Here is a 16,272-nt window from a genome sequence, read left to right on the forward strand (position 1 = left end):
GATTACTTATCATTTTACCCAATTTTGGTTGCATATTTAATCCATGGTGGAGGGTAACTAAACTATTACGCGGTCAAAGTCTTGGCCCTACGTAATTGTTCTGTATACAAATAAAATAAAAACGATTTATAAAGGCGGTTAAAGACTTTCAATTTGAAAACAGATTTTTGTTTCAATATAAATCGGTAGATATGAGTATAAGAATTGTTGTATAGTTGATTTATTTCAATTTTGGATTATTTATAGATTTGTGTAAAATATTCCCAAGGAGATAAATATTTATACAATACATATATTTATATGGTTATGATATATGTCTATAAAAAATAACATCTACTTACTATTTCTAAAGACAAGCTCGTGCTTTTTTTTGTAATTTAATTTATATTAAATTAAATTTTCTAATTCATAAAAAATGTTGTAAATTAAATGTGAAGGGAAGAACTGAATTGACCAATTTAATAATTCTATAAATATTATTGATATTTATACCAATATAAGTATACAAATAATTTCGTAAAAATGAAGAACTGACAAACTCTAAAACACTGTGTCGCAATATAATCAATCAATCAATATTTCATTATTAAATCATATCGATTTTTTTTTATCGATATACTGAATTAATAATTAGGAACTGTTTTAAATTTTTATAGTAATATCGTAGAATTATTGAAAATATGCAATATTTTGTACAATTGCAAAACTAACAAACTGCACTATAGCAATTATGATATTATTGCATTAATCAAATAACAAATCATTATTAAATCATATTAATGTAAACCCTTAATTCTATGTTGTATTATCAATTTATCTCTGTTGACAGCCATTATTTTGTTATGCATCTTTTTTGTTTGTTTATTTATTATTTAAACAGAAACGTATAAATCTTATAAAAATTAAAATGTACAAATATAAAAAAATACACATTATTGATTTCACATACATATACAATATAAAATATATATGATATATATTATCATATATATATGATATTAAAATTTTTATAATATCTATATTTGTAATAGAATATATATAATTTATTTTTATTTATATATTTATTTATTATTTTACTAATCAACTAACAAGTACGTACATATAACATCAAAGGTACACAGTTATTTATTAGTTATTTATTTATATGTCAATACATATGATTTTATTATTTTTTAAGATTTTTTCCTCTTTTTTTTGAAAATTTCTGGGAATTTGACCTAAATTCGTCTAGATAGAAATTCTTTGATTTTAATAAATTGAAATTTTATGCGTGTATAAAGTTTTGTTTTTTGTTTTTAGCACAATTTAGTAGCTAACTTATTTATTTGTTTTATTTTTCTATTCTTATAATTATATACTTTGGTATAAGTTCCTTTGTGTAATTTATTGATTTGGTATAGGTACGTATCTAGTAGGACTAACAATTAACAAGACAACATTCATCACAATAATATATTTTTGTTCTTTTAATTTTTTTGTATTTATTGATTTTTGTTTTTAATACTTAACTACACTATATATATATTTTGTTTAATTTTTTTAGCTAACATTACAGATGCAGAATTTATTAAGTGAAGAAAATGTAAGATGGTTCGCTGTTAGAATTGAAAAACCTTGAATAAATTTTTCTTAATTTAATTTGAATTTGACGGTAAGTAATTTTATTTAAATTGGTTTAACTTCGTTAAATGTAAATCTTTTTAATAAGAAACAAAATTTGTAACTCATTTACGAAATTAATTAATTTAATTAATGTTTTAGTTTAAATATCTTCAATCACGAAAATGATTAAATCAATCACAGTTTTAATTGAGCATAAAGAAATTTATTAATTAAAAAATTAATTGATTTCATTAGAAAATTTCAATTAATTATTTTATTGATTAATTAATGATTAATTAATTAATTTGATTAAAAATTCAAACAAATATTAAATAAACAATTTTTTGTCACTTTTTTTTAACTGCCATAGTCGAGTTTGATTAAAACAAACAATTCAATTAATTTATTTTTAAGTAAAAAAAATTTCAATCATTTACTTAATTTTTTGTAGTGTGATTAAAAAGTTAATTGTATCAATTAATTTTTTAATTAAAAAATTTTCAACTTCAAACAAATTTTTAGTTGCAAATATTTTGCCGATATTTTTATACCCACCACCATAGAATGGTGATGGGGGTATAATAAGTTTGTCATTCCGTTTGTAACTCGATGTGTTAATATCGATTTCCGACTCTATAAAGTATATATATTCCTGATCAGGGAGAAATTCTAAGACGATATAACCATGTCCGTCTTTCTGTTGTAATCACGCTACAGTCTTCAGTAATGAAGTTATCGTCTTGAAATTTTGCACAAACTCGTGGTTTTGTCTGCACGCATGTGAAGTTTGATGATGGGCTATACCGACCTACCGATTTGGGGTCTTGGGCTTATAGAAACCGTATAGTTATCCAATTTGCCTGAAATAAGAAATCTAGAGGTATTTTAGGACCATAAAGAGGTGTGCCGAAAATGGTGATTATAGGTCCATGTTTTGGGATAGCTCCCATATAGAAAGATCTCCCGATCTTACTTCTTGAGCTTATAGAATCCGTAGTTTCTATCTAATTTGCCTGAAATTAAAAATCTAGAGGTATTTTAGGACCATAACACAGAAAAAAATATTGTCGTAAGGCCAAAGATTTCATGTCCTTAAAATACGAATGCAAATTTTGCATTTGAAGACGCATTTCTCTAATATAAAGATTTTTTCCTTGTCCAAAAGTCGACAAACTTTTTAATGAAGTCGTATTGTCCTTAAAATTAAGTGATTTGACTTGAAAATGGGTATCATAACATGAAAGAAAACATTTTTGGGCTCAGGTCAACTTGACTTTAATAATTCAGAAAAATTCTTTAAAATTAATGCAATTGTCTTTAAATTTGTTGTCATTTTGCATCTTGACTACAAAGCAAAAAATCGTTCAAATATAGGACATGTTTTTCAAAACTTTATTTTAAAGACGTTTTTTTCTAGAAACATAGCATATTTTCTACTGGAAGTCAAGTCTGAATTTGGTAAATAAAGTTGTCGTTAATTCGTTTTTAAAGGACTTTGATGGCATATGAAGAAAAAAAAACTGAAAAAACGAAAAATTAAAGTTTGCTTCCTAGAAGCAAGTTAAATTAAAGATAAAATCTTTGGAATCGGACATGCTTTTTTTCAGTGTAGAGAGCCAGAATTGAAATATGGGGGTCGCTTATATCGGGGCTATATAGAATTCGGATGAAATTTGCTCCTCCAAGAGGCTCCAAAACCAAATCTCGGGATCGGTTTATATGGGGGCTATATATGATTATGGACTGATATGGACCACTTTTAGCATGGTTGTTAAATATCACCACGTACAAATTTCAATTGAATCAGATGAATTTTGGTCTTCCAAGAGGCTCCGGAGGTCAAATCTGGTGATAGGTTTATATGGCGGCTATATATAGTTATGGGCCGATGTGGACCAATTTTTGCATGGTCATTAGAGACCATATACTAACACCATGTACCAAATTTCAGACGGATCGGATGAAATTTGCTTCTCTTACAGCAATCGCAAGCCAAATTTGGGGGTGCGTTTATATGGGGGCTATACGTAAAAGTGGACCGATATGGCCCATTTGCAATACCATCCGACCTACATCAATAACAACTACTTGTGCCAAGTTTCAAGTCGATAGCTTGTTTCTTTCGGAAGTTAGCGTGATTTAAACAGACGGACGGACATGCTTTCATCGACTCAGAATTTCACCACGACCCAGGATGGGGCTATATTAACTTGTCTTTCCGTTTGTAACGAATCGAAATATTGCTCTAAGACCCCATAAAGTATATATATATTCTGGGTCGTGATGAAATTCTGAGTCGATCTAAGCAGGTCCATCCGTCCGTCCGTCTGTTGAAATCACGCTAACTTCCGAACGAAACAAGCTATCGACTCGAAACTTGGTATAAGTAGTTGCTATTGATGTAGGTCAGATGGTATAGCAAATGGACCATATGGGACCAATTTTACGTATAGCCCCCACCCAGCAAAAAAATTTGGAAGTTCTTCCAAAGGCACAACTTTAAAAGCACTTCCAGAAGATACACTCCCAATGATGTTCTTTATTTTAACTACCCAGGAAGTTCTTTTATTTAAATTTTTATAACTTGGTTTTTTCATACTTTTAATGGGTAATTTTAACTTTATTTTGTTTCAAATAGGTTAAAAACAGAGTAAGAATTCATAAAATGGTACAAATCATTTAAATTTTGTCGAAAAAATATTAAACCCAATCTGAAAAAGTTGTGAATTTTTGGAAATATTTGGGGTCAAACGTTTCCGACAAGCATTAGAATCCATTAAAAATTATAAAAAATTATAATAATTATTTATTTGACAAAATATCACAGAACTTTTTAATTTACATCCAAAACATTGAATTCGGATCACACCTAAAGAAGTGATGCAAATTCAGTGCAACGGCTGCTGAAATGGAGGACTTCCGTCGTATGACAAGCCCATGTTAAATTGATCGCTTCTGCGTCAATTTTGCACCACTTCCGGATCCAAAAATAACATTTTCATTACTTTTTGGCGACGCTTTTTTTGCTGGGCATATAAACCGACCCCCAGGTTTGCTTTGCGGAGCCTCTTAGACAAGCAATTTTCATCCGATCCGGTTGAAACTTGGTACGTGTTGTTAGCATGTGATCCATACCAACCATGCAAAAATTGATCCATATCGGTCCATAATTATATATAGCCCCCATATAAATCGATCTGCAGATTTGACCTCTGGAGCCCCTTGGATTAGCAAAATTTATCCGATCCGGTTGAAATTTGGTGTGTGGTGTTAGCATATGATCTCTAACAACCATGCAAAAATTGGTCCATAGCAGGCTATAGTTATATATAGCCGATACGCAATCACACAACAATTGGTCCATATCGGTTCATAATCATGGTTGCCACTCGAGCCAAAAATAATCTACCAAAATTATATATCTATAAAAAACTTTGTCAAAATTTTATTTCTATAGAAAATTTTGTAAAAATTATATTTTTATAGAAAATTTTGTCAAAATTCTATTCACATAAAAAATGTTGTCAAAATTTTATTCCCATAGAAAATTTTGTGAAAATTTTACTTCTATTCAAAAATTTTGTCAAAATTTTATTTCTGTAGAAAATGTTGTCAAACTTTTATTTCTATAGAAAATTTTGTCAAAATTTTATTTCTACAGAAAATTTTGTCAAAATTTTATTTCTATAGAAAAATTTGTCAAAATTTTACTTCTATAGAAAATTTTGTCAAAATTTTATTACTATAGAAAATTTTGATAAAATTTTATTTTTTTGGAAATTCTGTCAAAATTTTATTTCTAAAGAAAATTTTGTCAAAATTTTATTTCTATAGAAAATTTTTTCAAAATTTTATTTCTATAGAAAATTTTTTCAAAATTTTATTTCTATAGAAAATTTTGTCAAAATTTTATTTCTATAAAAAATGTCAAAATTTTATTACTATAAAAAATTTTGTCAAAATTTTATTTCTATAAAAAATGTTGTCCAGATTTTATTTCTATAGAAAATTTTGTCAAAATTTTATTTCTATAGAAAATTTTGTCAAAATTTTATTCCCATAGAAAATTTTGACTAAATTTTATTTCTATAGAAAATTTTGTCAAAATTTTATTTCTATACAAAATTTTGCTAAATTTTATTACTATAAAAAATTTTGCCAAAGTTTTTTTTTATACAAAGTTTTGTCAAGATTTTATTTCTATAGAAAATTTTGTCAAAATTTTATTTCTATCGAAAATTTGGTCAAAATTTTATTTTATAGGAAATTTTGTCAAAATGTTTTGTCTATAGACAATTTTGTCAAAATTTTATTACTATAGAAAATTTTGATAAAATTTTATTTTTTTGGAAATTTTGTCAAAATTTTATTTCTATAGAAAATTTTGTCAAAATTTTTTTTCTATAGAAAATTTTGTTAAAATTTTATTACTATAGAAAATTTTGACAAAATTTTATTTTATAGGAAATTTTGTCAAAATGTTATGTCTATAGACAATTTTGTCAAAATTTTATTCCTATAGAAAATTTTGATAAAATTTTATTTTTTTTGGAAATTTTGTCAAAATTTTATTTCTATAGAAAATTTTGTCAAAATTTTTTTTCTATAGAAAATTTTGTCAAAATTTTATTTCTATAGAAAATTTTTTCAAAATTTTATTTCTATAGAAAATTTTTTCAAAATTTTATTTCTATAGAAAATTTTTTCAAAATTTTATTTCTATAGAAAATTTTGTCAAAATTTTATTTCTATAAAAAATTTTATTACTATAAAAAATTTTGTCAAAATTTTATTTCTATAAAAAATGTTGTCCAGATTTTATTTCTATAGAAAATTTTGTCAAAATTTTATTACTATAAAAAATGTTGTCAAAATTTTATTTCTATAAAAACTTTTGTCCAGATTTTATTTCTATAGAAAATTTTTCAAAATTTTATTTCTATAGATAATTTTGTCAAAATTTTATTTCTATAGAAAATTTTGTCAAAAGTTTATTTCTATAGAAAATTTTGTCAAAATTTTATTTCTTAGAAAATTTTGTCAAAATTTTATTTCTATAGGAAATTTTGTCAAAATTTTATTTCTATAGGAAATTTTGTCAAAATTTTATTTCTATAGAAAATTTTGTCAAAATTTTATTTGTATAGAAAATTTTGTCGCATTTTTATTACTATACAAAATTTTAACGAAATTTTATTTCTATAGGCAATTTTGTCAAAATTTTATTTCTATAGAAAATTTTGTCAAAATTTTATTTCTATAGAAAATTTTGTCAAAATTTTATTTCTATAGAAAATTTTGTCAAAATTTTATTTCTATAGAAAATTTTGTCAAAATTGTATTTCTATAGAAAATTTTGTCAAAATTTTATTTCTATAGAAAATTTTGTCAAAATTTTATTACTATAGAAAATTTTGACAAAATTTTATTTGATAGGAAATTTTGTCAAAATGTTATGTCTATAGACAATTTTGTCAAAATTTTATCACTATAGAAAATTTTAATAAAATTTGATTTTTTTGGAAATTTTGTCAAAATTTTATTTCTATAGAAAATTTTGTCAAAATTTTTTTTCTATAGAAAATTTTGTCAAAATTTTATTTCTATAGAAAATTTTGTCAAAATTTTATTTGTATAGAAAATTTTGTCGCATTTTTGTTACTATAGAAAATTTTCACGAAATTTTATTTCTATAGGCAATTTTGTCAAAATTTTATTTCTATAGAAAATTTTGTCAAAATTTTATTTCTATAGAAAATTTTGTCAAAATTTTTTTTCTATAGAAAATTTTGTCAAAATTTTATTTCTATAGAAAATTTTGTCAAAATTTTATTTCTTTAGAAAATTTTGTCAAATTTTTTATTTCTATAGAAAATTTTGTCAAAATTTTATTACTATAGAAAATTTTGACAAAATTTTATTTTATAGGAAATTTTGTCAAAATTTTATTTGTATAGAAAATTTTGTCGCATTTTTATTACTATACAAAATTTTGACGAAATTTTATTTCTATAGGCAATTTTGTCAAAATTTTATTTCTATAGAAAATTTTGTCAAAATTTTATTTCTATAGAAAATTTTGTCAAAATTTTATTTCTATAGAAAATTTTGTCAAAATTGTATTTCTATAGAAAATTTTGTCAAAATTTTATTTCTATAGAAAATTTTGTCAAAATTTTATAACTATAGAAAATTTTGACAAAATTTTATTTGATAGGAAATTTTGTCAAAATGTTATGTCTATAGACAATTTTGTCAAAATTTTATCACTATAGAAAATTTTAATAAAATTTGATTTTTTTGGAAATTATGTCAAAATTTTATTTCTATAGAAAATTTTGTCAAAATTTTTTTTCTATAGAAAATAGAATATAGAAAATTTTGTCAAAATTTTATTTCTATAGAAAATTTTGTCAAAATTTTATTTGTATAGAAAATTTTGTCGCATTTTTATTACTATAGAAAATTTTCACGAAATTTTATTTCTATAGGCAATTTTGTCAAAATTTTATTTCTATAGAAAATTTTGTCAAAATTTTATTTCTATAGAAAATTTTGTCAAAATTTTTTTTCTATAGAAAATTTTGTCAAAATTTTATTTCTATAGAAAATTTCTCAAAATTTTATTTCTTTAGAAAATTTTGTCAAATTTTTATTTCTATAGAAAATTTTGTCAAAATTTTATTACTATAGAAAATTTTGACAAAATTTTATTTTATAGGAAATTTTGTCAAAATGTTATGTCTATAGACAATTTTGTCAAAATTTTATCACTATAGAAAATTTTGATAAAATTTTATTTTTTTGGAAATTTTGTCAACATTTTATTTCTATAGAGAATTTTGTCAAAATGTTTTTGTATAGAAAATTTTTTCAAAATTTTATTTCTATAGAAAAATTTTTTTTAAATGTTATTTCTATAGAAAATTTTGTCAAAATTTTATTTCTATAAAAAATTTTGTCAAAATTTTATTACTATGAAAAATGTTGTCAAAATTTTATTTCTATACAAAATTTTGCCAAATTTTATTTCTATTAAAAATTTTGCCAAAGTTTTTTTTTATACAAAGTTTTGTCAAGATTTTATTTCTATAGAAAATTTTGTCAAAATTTTATTTCTATCGAAAATTTGGTCTAAATTTTATTTCTATATAAATTTTTGTCAAAATTTTATTTCTATAGAAAATTTTTTAAAAATTTTATTTCTATAGAAAATTTTGTCAAAATGTTATTTCTATCGAAAATTTTGTCACACTAAATTATGTACTTATTTAATCGGCCTTTTTTTGTTAAATATATACCCCGTATGGACTAACTTACAATTTAGAAGACTTTGTTAAAAAATTTTAAGATACCTTGCCATCGGCAAGTTCGATTGTGGATGACTGTCTTTAGTAGAAGTTTCTGTGCAATTCATGGTGGAGCGTACATAAGATTCGGCCTGGCCGAACTTACGGCCATATATACTTGTTTTCTATGGGTGGTTGTAATTTGGGGAAAATCACAAAAAGCGTGCGAAAGCACGAAGTAGTTCATTTTTCCCAAAATACAGTTTAATTTTTGTTTTGCGTTGCAATGTCATCTCATTCATTTTAATTTAAAGTAAATAATCAATTTTGTGTTACAGAAACCATCTAACATAATCTTCAACAAATATTTTTTTATATACTCTATGGGGATTTCCGATTTTTCTTTTTTATATTTAAAGGTTAATAGTAATATAATAACAATAACATAACTAATATAATTTTATATAAATATATTTTTCTTTATAAATATACACATAATTTTATTTTATAACAAAAGGGCTATTGTTTCAAACATATTATTAAAATAAAAATAGCACATTACAAAATGGTGTGATTTTTTTTCATAAACTTCCATAGAAAATCTAAACAAAACCAGAGTTTCTAAATTATGTCACATTGGTTTTGTTACACTACTACTCTTTTTGTAATTTTTCTTCTTTTGGATTCATCTAGTTCACTAACTATAACTATATAAACACACATATAAAACATATATATATATATATATATATATATTTATAAATATATTTTCTCTAATTTCTCTTTTTCTATATGTAAATTTTTATTTTGGTGAATATTTGGCATCATTTCACATAGTGGTTTAATAATTTGAGCAGGTATTTTTCAGGTTCATTTATTTGATTTTTTTTTAATTTCATCAAAATTACTTATAAAATATTTGACACTATATTATTTTGCTTTTTTTATTTATTAAAACTTTCATTAAAGTTTTATTGGATTTATTTAGATTTTTCTTTTGTAAATTTCTATATATCTAAATGTTTAATTAGCATGAGGATATATATTTAATCATTTCCTTGTGATAATTTCTAGGTACTTTTGATGTTTCTCTATCGTTATTTGTTTTCCTAATATTTTTTTTTAAGTATTATTTTATTGAAAAATCATAAATACAATATGATTTTATTGTTTAATTTACAATAGATAATAGGAAATGTTAAAATGGTTAACCCATTAGGCAAATATTTAACCAAAATCAATTTAAACAAATTGTATGAGCATTTCCGATATATCTGGATACTGTTTTTGGAAAATACTTGTGATGTTAAATATTCAATATGGGCTAAAAATGGTTTGACTGTGGCGACGAATTCATTTTTTATTTTTATCAAATATTTGCATAGTGTGACAGTACCCTTAGGATTCTATATAGATATCAATTAATTTTCAATATCAATTAATTTCCTTGTCTACTGTGGTTAGTAGCTATATTATTTATATTATAGGAGCATTACACTGAATAAATTTTAGAAATTGTGAAAATTTATAACAAGAACCAATTGCAATAGGTATTCACCATATATCAAAGATAACAGCTCGAAGTTAAATTCTTTGGCAGGTAGTCAGTAATGTGAAGTGTTGTCTATTATATGCTTTAATAATATTTAATTTAAAAATATTCTCAAAAATGTTAACTTTTTTCTCATTTACTCATCAAACTGGAAGCTCTCAGTATAAATTTTAATTATATAACCTTCACCATAAGAGGGAAAATGTATAAAGTTTTTGTTTATAAAATCTTCTGATTTCCTTTTTATTGATCAAAACAAATATGGGTGAAATTTTTCTAAAAATATTTTATAGAATACATTGATGTCAACCTCTTATATGTAAATGTCTAAATAGGTGGTATTATTTAATATTTTAAAATGTTTCAGTGTTGTAACAATTGATGTTTGGCTGTCAAAATGTAATAACGTAAAACATAATTTGTATACCCACCATCATAGAATGGTGATGGGGGTATAATAAGTTTGTCATTCCGTGTGTAACACATAGAAATATCGATTTCCGACCAGAGAATGAAGCCGCCGAGTCGCGCCGCTGATTTCGTTCGCCGCCGACCATTTTTTGCCAGTCGACGCCGCCGCCGAATATGTCGACTCATCTCTTCTCAAATTAAGCCGCCAATTAATCAAAAATATCGATTTAAAAAAATTTCTAAAATATAATAATAATTGTAGTATTTTTGCCAAATGTTTAACCTTCCATCCACAATCTATCAATTTCAAACTGCTATAACATTTTTGCAAATATTTAGCTCAGAAAATTTTAACTAAATGTAAATTTGATTGTATGATTGGTTGTACAACTAATCCCATTACCATTCGAATAACTTCAAATTGATTTTATAATGGATGATTGTGCGCCGCCGAATGGACAAATTTATATCGGCTTAGCAGTCAAGCCGCCGCCGCCAGAGGTAAAACTTTAGTGTCAGCCGCCGCCGACAAAAATGGGTCGGCTTCATTCTCTGTTTCCGACTATATAAAGTATATATTCTTGATCAGGGAGAAATTCTAAGATGTCAGTCTGTCTGTCTGTTGTAATCACGATACAGCCTTCAATAATGGCGCTACCGTTCTGAAATTTGTCACAGATTCGTTTTTGTTTGCAGGCAGGTCTAGTTCGAAGATGGGCTATAACGGTCCAAGTTTTTATATAGTCCCCATATAAACCGACCACCCGATTTGGGGTCTTATAAAAACCGTAGTTTTTATCCAATTTACCTGAAATTGAAAATCTAGAGGTACTTGAGAACCATAAAAAGGTGTGCCGAAAATGGTCCTTCAGTCAACTGTATTTACTATCCGATTTGTCTAAAATTGGAAATCTAGAGGTATTTTGGGACCATAAAGAGGTGTGTCGAAAATGGTCCGTATCGGTCCATGTTTTGGTATAGCCCCCATATAGACCGATCACCCGATTTTGCTTCTTGGGCGTCTAGAAACTGTATTTTTTACCCGATTTGCCTGAAATTGAAAATCTAGAGGTATTTTAGGACCATAAAGAGGTGTGTTGAAAATGGTCCGTATCGGTCCATGTTTTGGTATAGTCGCCATATAGACCGATCTCTCGATTTTTATTCTTGGGCTTCTAGAAACTGTATTTACTATCCGATGTGCCTGAAAGTATAAATCTAGAGGTATTTTAGAACCATAAATAGGTGTGTCGAAAATGATCCGCATCGGTCCATGTTTTGGTATAGCCCCCATATAGACCGATCTCCCGATTTTGCTTCTTGGGCTTCTTGAAACTGTATTTACTATCTGATTTGCCTGAAATTGGAAATCTAGAGGTATTTTAGGACCATAAAGAGGTGTGTTGAAAATGGTCCGTATCGGTCCATGTTTTGGTATAGTCGCCATATAGACCGATCTCCCGATTTTGCTTCTTGGGCTTCTTGAAACTGTATTTACTATCTGATTTGCCTGAAATTGGAAATCTATAGGTATTTTAAGACCATAAAGAGGTGTGCCAAAATTGGTGAGTATCGGTCCATGTTTTGGTATAGCCCCCATATAAACCGACCTCCCGATTTCGCTTCTTGGTCGTCTAGAACTGTATTTTTTACACGATTTGCCTGAAATTGAAAATCTAGAGGTATTTTAGGACCATAAAGAGGTGTGTCGAAAATGATCCGTATCGGTCCATTTTTTGGTATAGTCGCCATATAGACCGATTTTTCGATTTTTATTATTGGGCTTCTATAAACTGTATTTTTTACCCGATTTGCCTGAAATTGGAAATCTAGAGGTATTTTGGGACCCCAAATATGTGTGCCGAAATTGAGGTGTATCGGTCCATGTTTTGGTATAATCCCCATATAGACCGATCTCCCAACTTTATTTCTTTGGCTTCTAGAATCCGCAGTTTTTATCCAATTTGCCGGAAATTAGAAATCTAGACATATTTTAGGACCATAAAGAGGTGTGTCGAAAATGGATTTCAAATCAAAGCGTTATTTCATCATATACACGATATGTTTATGAATTCTCTAAAACTCAAACAAATTTAGTTCTCATACATCCAGAATCTGATCTGGTAGAATCTTTAAATTTATCTTCGGGAAGCGAACTGATTTGCTTAGGAGAAGATTTGTCATCAAACCCCCTAAAATGCTATATATTATCAAGTAACCCGCTACGACGAAGAGCTTTCAAAGTAAACTATTATATTTGATTCATGGTGGTGGGTATTTAAAAACGTTCAAATTTGTTTGCTGGGTATTGTAGTGTTGTCCTGTATTTACTATGGGTTAGGTTAGGTTAGGTGGCAGCCCGATGTATCAGGCTCCCTTAGTCCATTGTGATACCACATTGGTGAACTTCTCTCTTATCACTGAGTGCCGCCCGATCTTATGTTAAGCACAATGACAAGGGACCTCCTTTTTATAGCCGAGTCCGAACGGCGTTCCACATTGCAGTGAAACCACTTAGTGAACTTCGAGTGATTGGTGAACTTCTCTCTTATCACTGAGTGCTGACCGATTCCATGTTAAGCTCAATGATAAGCTCAATGATTTTATAGCCGAGTCCAAACGGTGTTCCACATTGCAGTGAAACCACTTAGAGAAGCTTTGAAACCCTCAGAAATGTCGCCAGCATTTCTGAGGTGGGATAATCCACCGCTGAAAAACTTTTTGGTGTTCGGTCGAAGCAGGAATCGAACCCACGACCTTGTGTATGCAAGGCGGGCATGCTAACCATTGCACCACGGTGGCTCCCTATGGGTTAAAATAGGAACAATGGCTGTATCTTATATAGAGTTATAAAAACCCGATATTTTTTAATGTTTTTCTCGATTTAAAACCACTGGCCTTGTTTTAAACCCGGTAGATGGTATTTTTTTGGAAAATAGAACCGGTAGAACCGGTAAAACTATCCTGATTTGTTAGCAGTTATTAGGTACCCTGTTTCTGGGACGAAACGGTTGGGGTCTTCCAAAAAGTCGTCTCCAAAGATGTGTTCTACTAAAGTTTCTGGTTCAGGGCTAGTGAAACCTAGTATGGGTCCAGCTAAGGTCGCGGGTACTTCAAGTTGCAGGAATGCTGTATTTTGTGTTTTTTGTGACTGGTATCTATCTAGTCAGCCAATGGATTGGAGATTTCTCCACAGGTTCGGGAAGTGGGAAATTATTAATGGTCGCTTATAAACTTCACGACGCCATCATTCCCGAATGGTCCTCAACCTAAATATAAGGAAAGGCTCGAGGAGACTTAATATGACGGCCCAAAGAGGATTGTTTTGTTTATGACTAAAGACAATTGCAGAGAACACTGACTTTTACATAAAATCGAAAGTTACGAATATATCAAATTCCAAGACAATTAGGCTTATGCGCCGTTCAGACTATACGTTTATCCGGACGATAAAGCCCGTGTCCAACATTTCGAGACATATCCCATATGTTGGCCACACCATAAGTTATGTTCGACGGCATAATCGATACTTCAGCTAACACACTTATCGATTATTTAGTTATCGCCTACAATTCTTCTTAGCGTTTGGCCACATTGGATGATTGTTTACAAACACAGACATTCCGTCCGGATAAACTTATGGTCTGAACAGCGTATTGGGTAATCAATATTTTTGTTCACCGTCCGGATAAACTTATGGTCTGAACGGCGTATTGGGTAATCAAAGTTTTTGGTCACCCAGCGAATTCGTTAAGGCGTTTGAGGAACGGTGGGAGAACTTTATCTTTTTCCCTCATTTATCAGAATTTTAGGAGGGACAAAAACTCATTTATCGAGGCTTTGTATTGATAGCTTTAACTATGAATTTGCTGTTTTTGATTTGTCCAAGGCTTCGTTATATTATTCTGAGACTCAATTGGCGGTCCGAGCCAAACATTTTTCAAATTTCAAAAATAAGATATAAGAAAAAATTAAATTGTAAGATATGTGATACTAATTAAAATATGATGACATATGGGATTTCAGTTTCTTAAATGTCTTTATTGAAATGATATTCCAATGGATGACTTCTGATGCGAAAATGGAATACTTCATCCATATGACAAGCCCATATAAAATTAATTGGATATAATCAAATTTGTTCTACTTCCAGGTATAAGTTGGCCATATGTATTTGGACAGTGTTGCCAATTTGGTGCTTTTAGCACCAAATTTAGTGCTTTTTGATTTCTAAAAAGCACCAAATTGCCTTTTTGGTGCCTTTTCAAAAAAAGCACCAACTTGGTGCTTTTTGGCATTTTCATTTAGTGCTTTTGGTGCTTTTTTTATTTTGAACAGTATTAAGTTTAATTGATACAAAAATTTTGATTAGACTTTCAAGAGCCGAAAAAAACTCAAATTTATTGCCAAATATAGAATTTGATTGTTATGAAGTTGGTATTGATTATTATACCCTCCACCATAGGATGGGGGTATATTAACTTTGTCATTCCGTTTGTAACACATCGAAATATTGCTCTAAGACCCCATAAAGTATATATATTCTGGGTCGTGGTGAAATTCTGAGTCGATCTAAGCATGTCCGTCCGTCTGTCCGTCTCACGCTAACTTCCGAACGAAACAAGCTATCGACTTGAAACTTGGCACAAGTAGTTGTTATTGATGTAGGTCGGATTGTATTGAAAATGGGCCATATCGGACCACGTTTACGTATAGCCCCCATATAAACCGATCCCCAAATTTGGCTTGGGGAGCCTCCCGGAGCAGCAAAATTCATCCGATCCGGTTGAAATTTGGTACGTGGTCTTAGTATACGGTCTCTAACAACCATGCAAAAATTGGTCCATATCGGTCCATAATTATATATAGCCCCCATATAAACCGATCCCCAGATTTGACCTCCGGAGCCTCTTGGAGGGGCAAAATTCATCCGATCCGATTGAAATTTGGTACCTGATGTTAGTATATGGTCTCTAACAACCGTGCAAAAATTGGTCCATATCGGTCCATAATTATATATAGCCCCCATATAAACCGATCCCCAGATTTGACCTCCGGAGACTTTTGGAGGGGCAAAATTCATCCGATCCGGTTGAAATTTGGTACCTGATGTTAGTATATGGTCTCTAACAACCATGCAAAAATTGGTCCATATCGGTCCATAATTATATATAGCTCCCATATAAACCGATCCCCAGATTTGACCACCGGAGCCTCTTGGAGGAGCAAAATTCATCCGATCCGGTTGAAATTTAGTACGTGGTCTTAGTATACAGTTTTTAACAACCATGCAAAAATTGGTCCATATCGGTCCATAATTATATATAGCCCCCATATAAACCGATCCCCAGATTTGACCTCCGGAGCCTCTTGGAGGGGCAAAATTCATCCGATCCGGTTGAAATTTGGTACCTGATG

The sequence above is a fragment of the Haematobia irritans genome, chromosome 5 (assembly GCF_050003625.1).
Source record: "Haematobia irritans isolate KBUSLIRL chromosome 5, ASM5000362v1, whole genome shotgun sequence".
In the NCBI taxonomy this organism is placed as follows: Eukaryota; Metazoa; Arthropoda; class Insecta; order Diptera; family Muscidae; genus Haematobia; species Haematobia irritans.